The 6,000-nt window shown below is 42.9% G+C and overlaps 1 long non-coding RNA gene across 2 annotated transcripts; it reads right to left on the bottom strand.

The window, feature by feature from the left end:
• Positions 1-4,493: 4,493 nt before the first annotated feature.
• On the bottom strand, positions 4,494-5,750 carry LOC145138915 (uncharacterized). 2 transcript variants are annotated; one of them, XR_013721785.1, is made up of 2 exons: positions 5,540-5,750; positions 4,494-5,326 (listed from the first exon to the last, which is right to left on the bottom strand). It is a non-coding gene; the product is annotated as an uncharacterized LOC145138915 (long non-coding RNA). The 2 variants fall into 2 exon arrangements; XR_013721784.1 differs by having other exon boundaries at positions 4,494-5,267.
• Between the last annotated feature and the right edge of the window lie 250 nt (positions 5,751-6,000).

Raw genomic sequence — 6,000 nt, 5'->3', positions numbered from 1 at the left:
TGCATCCCGAGAGGCAAGTGGAGTTCCGGATCGATTTGATTCCAGGTGCGGCGCCGATTGCCAAGGCACCGTACCGTCTTGCACCTCCTGAGATGCAGTAGTTATCCTCTCAGTTGCAGTAGCTGTTAGGAAAGGGGTTTATTCGGCCGAACAGTTTTCCTTGGGGAGCCCCGATCCTTTTTGTCAGGAAAAAGGATGGTTCGCACCGAATGTGCATCGACTACCAGGAACTGAACAAGTTGACGGTGAAAAAACGTTACCCTTTATCGAGGATTGATGATCTTTTTGACCAGCTTCAGGGGCATCTTGGTTTTCCAAGATCGATTTGAGGTCCGGCTATCATTAGATGAGGGTGCGGGAGGAGGATATTAAGAAGACGGCGTTTCGAACTCGCTATGGGAATTACCAGTTTATGATGATGCCTTTTGGGCTCACCAACGCACCGACGACGTTCATTGACCTCATGAACTGGGTGTGTAGACCTATGTTGGATTGATCAGTGATCGTTTTTATCGATGACATTTTGGTATATTCGAAGACTAGGGAACAACATGAGGAGCATCTACGAGAGGTTCTTAGGGTTTTGAGGACGGAAAGGCTTTATGCCAAGTTCTCAAAGTGTGACTTCTGGTTGCGCGAGGTTCAACTTTTGGGACACTTCGTCAATCAGAACGATATCTTGGTCGACCCAACCAAGATAGAGGCGGTGATGCTGTGGGAAGTGCCGAGATCTCCATCTGAGATTCGAAGCTTCCTCGGATTGGTAGGTTATTATCGGAGATTCATCAGAGACTTCTACAAGATTGTTGTTCTTCTCACCAGATTGATAAGGAAGGATGTTGTTTTCAGTTGGGGGCCTGAGTAGCAAACATCATTTGAGACTCTTCACCAAAGATTGTGTGAGGGGTCAGTACTTGCCCTCCCTGAGGGAGTTGAGGACTTTGTGGTCTACTGTGATGCATCCATTGTAGGATTGGGTGCGGTGTTGATGAAGAGATGGCATGTGATAACATATGCTTCGAGGCAGCTGGAGCCTCACGAAGCGAAGTATCCCACACACGATTTAGAGTTGGGGGCAGTGTTTTTCGTCCTCAAGATTTGGCGCCACTATCTTTATGGTGTTCAGTGTACCATCTACACGGACCATAAGAACCTGAGATATCTTATGGATCAACCTAACCTGAATATGAGGAAAAGGAGGTGGCTGGATGTAGTGAAAGACTATGACTGTGAGATCTTGTATCATCCGGGCAAGGCCAGTGTGGTGGCCGACGCCTTGAGCCGTAGGGCGGAAAGTGCCCTGATTCAGGATATATGCATGAGGATGACCGTGATGACTCCAGTCCTAGAGATCATCAAGGAAGCGCAGTCGGAAGCCATAAAAGAGGAAAATCGGAAAAGTGAGTGGGTGACCAGTTAGATTTTAGCCTTTGACATCGACAGCCGAGGGATTTTGACTATTCATGAGTGGGTATGGGTATCGTATGCGGGTGGGCCCCGATGGAGGAGGCCCAAAAATCGAGATTTTCCATCCACCCGGGGGCTACCAAGATGTATCTTGACCTGAAGCATAATTATTGGTGGCCATGTATGAAAAGAGATGTGGCGTGATTTGTAGAGCGATGTTTGACCTGCCGGAAGGTCAAGGATGAGCACCAACGACCTCATAGCAAGTTGCAGCCTCTGGTGGTTCCCCGTTTGGAAGTGGGAGCAAATTATCAAGGATTTCATTACAAAGTTGCCGAAGATTGCGAGGGGTGTTGACACTATCTGGGTGATAGTGGATCGTTTGATAAAGAGTGCTCACTTCTTAGCCGTTAGTGAGAGCGCTTGTACAAAGAAGTTGGATGAGATTTATGTTCTAAAGGTGGTAGCTCGACATGGATGTGTGCTTTACTTCCAGGTTCTGGAAGAGATTTCATGAGGAGTTGGGTACCTGACTACACTTCAGTACCGCATACCATCCGGAGACGGACGGGCAGAGCGAGCAGACGATTCAGACACTCGAGGATATGCTGCGTGCTTGTGTTATTGATTTTTGTGGGATTTAGGACTCCTATCTTTCGTTGGTTGAGTTTTCTTATAACAACAACCATCACGCCAGTATCGGTATGCCACCATTCGAGCTCCTTTATGGTCGGAGATGTCGGACTCCTATTTGTTGGGGGAAAGGTGGGGTAGAGGGTCATTGGGAGCACAGAGGTAGTGCTCAAGACGACTGAGCTTATACAGCAGGTTCGACATAGATTGTTGACAATGCAGGGCCGCCCGAAGAGTTATGCGGATCGGCGACGCTCTGAGTTAGAGTTTCAGGTGGGCGATCTAGTGCTCCTGAAGGTGTCACCCTGGAAGGGTGTTATATGCTTCAGGAAACGGGGTAAGCTGGGCCCTAGGTTCATTGGCCTTTTCCGAGATTTGCCCCGTGTGGGCAAGGTGGCCTATCGGTTGAAGCTACCGGAGGAGCTGAGGCAGATTCATGATACCTTCCATGTTTCCCAACTGAGGAAGTGTATAGCTGACGAGACAACTGTGGTCCCTTTGGAGGACATTCAGGTCGATGGTTGACTAAACTATGTGGAGAAGCCTGTGGCCATTTTGGATTGGAAAATGAAAACCTTGAGGAATAAGGTTGTGAACTTGGTTAAAGTTTAGTGGCAACACCATAGATGTTCATAGTGGATGTGGGAACCTGAGTCTGAGATGCATGAGCAATATCTGGAGCTATTTCCTGAGGATGACTTCGAGGGCGAAGTCTAATTCTAGTAAGGGAAAATTGTAACATCCTGATTTTAAGGTATTTAAATATTTCTTGTATCTTTTTCATTAATGGCACTTTTGGTCCCTTGGAGAAAAGTTTCGTTATATTGGTCGTACACTGGGCCTATGTAAGGGTACACGCAGCATACCCATGTAGTATAAGGATTGCGGGTGGCCAGCTAGTACGCTAGGCGTACGTGTAGTACGTCGGGCGTACTAGCATAGACTCCAAACCCTAATTTCATGAGTTGCTCCCTATATAAAGAACTTTATGTCTTCTTTTGGTCACCCTTATCAGCCTCCAGACCTTCCCTAAACCCTAATCACGAGTTTGAGTGTTTTTGTGAGCCTTGCATGTTCATTTGGGTGTTTTTGGTGCATTTAGTTGAAGAAGGAAGCTAGAGAAGAAGGAGTGGGTGTTAACGTGCTTGTAGATCCAAAAAACTTATCTCATTGTGCATCATTTTCAGGTATAAAGTTTATACCTTGACAAGTCTTTCATTAGATCTCCATGTTTGAAGTTTTAAGAGTTTTCTCAACAAAGATTGGACCTTTATGAGTTTGGGTCACTCCAGGGGTTTGTAGTTGTCCTTTCATGTATCATGGGACTTGCAGATTCATAAAAATGGTAGCTTAATCACTTCCTTTGGTTCATGCATGAGCAAAATAGCTTAGAATGTGTTAGGAGTTTATCAATCTTGCTTTGGGACTTTTCTAGCCATGAAAAAGCTTAAAGTCGATAACTTTATGGTTTTAGACATCTTAGAATGGCCAGAAATGTGTTTGGGGTAATTTTCTTAAGGGATTAAGACACAAGTTGGTAGAAATGGGAACAGACGGAGTACGTTGGGCGTACTCCTAGCTACGCCTCGCGTATCCGGTTCCAACCCCGTCATTTCGTTGTTCAAGTTGTACACCCCACGTAGGTTATGGTACGCTTAGTGTACTCGCTGAGCGTTGACTTTTGTTGACTTTGACCCCTGGTCAAGATTTAGGGTTTTTGGACCATGAGAAGGGCAAAATGGTCCTTTTTCCCTTAGAAGGTTTAGCCGTGGGATTTGGACTTGCGAATGAGTTTTTGGACCTTAATTATTAATTAGGGTAATTATTTTGTTGTCTAGGCGGAGTCTAGATCCGACAGTGCGGGTGCTAGGTTTTCGTGTCGTCGGTATCAGACGAGTCTCCTCACTTACTCTTACCTGTATGGTAGGTTAGTTTGTATTTATGATGACCAATTGGGTCTAGTTGTTATGGTTATGCTATGATGTTTATATGTGACTAGAGCTGCTGATAGCCAAACAAGGTTGCTGATAACCCACCGGGCGTGCTGTTAGCTCATCGGGACTGCTGATAGTCCTTAGGGTTGCTGATAACCCATATTTGTTTATTTACGTTGTGCTGTGTGTGATGTTGAGAGAAAAACTTGAGAAACACACTTGAACAAACGTTAGAAAAAGTTTATATTGCGGAAATTAAAGTTAATCTCAAAGGATCATAAAGCTCAACAGTTAGATGATTAGTTGCGGAAAGATAAGGAAATATAAAAGACAACAAGTATTATATTAAGTATACACTTAAGTTGATTCTTAACAAGGAATGCAATCAGACCAAGTTAGTAAGTGAGATCAAACTTAGTGATTAAGTCAAGAATGACTTGCTCCGAAGAGAGATAATATTCAGTTATATTCAAGTGAACTTTGAGAGTAAGAATAAGATGAGAGTAATAACACAAGATATGAGATTCAAGATGCGTAGTGTTATCTGGTATTTTGAATAAGAAAGATTGAGCTCTATATATAGAGACTCAAATATTACATTTGTTCAACTATCTAAGCGTAGCCATGAAAGGCATACTAGACAAAAGAGAGTATTCTAACAAAAGTAGATAAAGAGTTAAACTAAGAAAGCTAGATAGTGAACTGCAGATGATGATGACTTCGGATGGGGTTGCTGAACAGAGTTGACTGCGGATCTTGGAAGGCTGCGGTAGACCAAGTTTAAGAGAGTCACTTTTATGATTCAACATGTGGTATCTTGGGGAACTCACTAAGCTTCGTGCTTACAGTTTTTGATTTACACGTGACAGGTACTTCACAGGACCGCGGGAAAGCGAATATCTGATTGTACACACGCACTGGGAGATTTACTACTGGGACATGTTTATGAACTTTGATAATTATGTTACTGGTTGTTTTGGGATAATTATGTATTTCATAACTTGGTTGTGAAACTCTGATTTTGGTAAATTAAAAATGAAAAATTCGGTCTAAAACTTGAGGTGTTACATTTACAAGGATATTAGTCAAACTGATATATCTTTACAACACACACCTTCTCTTTTCTGCACATCCAATATACACCAAACTTTTCCAAAATCCATAGAAGTTGAACCATAACATATTTCGTTTAAAATCTTTATATTGGTTCCTTTTCTCAATATCAGTTTACACCCTTTCTTGATTTTCCCCACTTGTTTCTTCTACTACCAAATAAAATAGATGTTGTTTCTACTGCCAAATAGAAAAAGGAAGAACAATAAATTGACATGTGAAAAATTCTGGTTACCTGTCTGGTGGTGTTCATAGAATCAGAGTTGTCATCGGAGATGTCAATTTTTCAAAGGGATTATAGATTTGGCGATTTCAATTTCACAGAATATCGATTTGGCGATTATTTCACCGATGGATACAATTTGGATGGAGATGTCGATTTCAATTTCACAAAATACCGATTTCAGTTTCATATGAGAAAAACGATTATACAAAGGGAGAAAAAAGCTTACCACCGGGAGATTTCTCTTTAGAGGAGATCGACATAGGAATCAGAAAGGAATTGGAGGAGGGCGACACCAGAGGAGAAAGTCGTTGGAGTTGGATGAGGAAGTTGTTACGTGAGGGTCTTGTAAAAGGTCTTTGGCTTTTGGCAAGTGAAGAAGAACCAGGCGTGGGAAAAAGGGTATGTATCTCTAATTTCTATGTCAATGATGTTTTTCACATTACTCGGTCAGATGGATAAGGACCGAGTAAGAGGTTAAATTGATGGTATCAAACGTACTGTCTCGGACCGAGTAAGAAGTAACCTCTTACTAGACCCAAGAAGGGGTAAGACATGTGGAAGATATAATGGATAACATATTGACCCATGCTCAAATCCAGACACCACTCAACCCATGCGTCTATGGAGGTTCGTTTGCAGTGATACACGAAATCTAGCCCGAAACTCTCGTTAGAGAAGTTTTCTTTC

Source organism: Lactuca virosa, chromosome 9 (genome assembly GCF_052849685.1).
Source record: "Lactuca virosa cultivar CGN04683 chromosome 9, Lactuca_virosa_CGN04683_v6, whole genome shotgun sequence".
NCBI classification, from domain to species: domain Eukaryota; kingdom Viridiplantae; phylum Streptophyta; class Magnoliopsida; order Asterales; family Asteraceae; genus Lactuca; species Lactuca virosa.
Note: the sequence above shows the minus strand (reverse complement) of the source record. Positions and strands in the feature narration are given on the sequence as shown.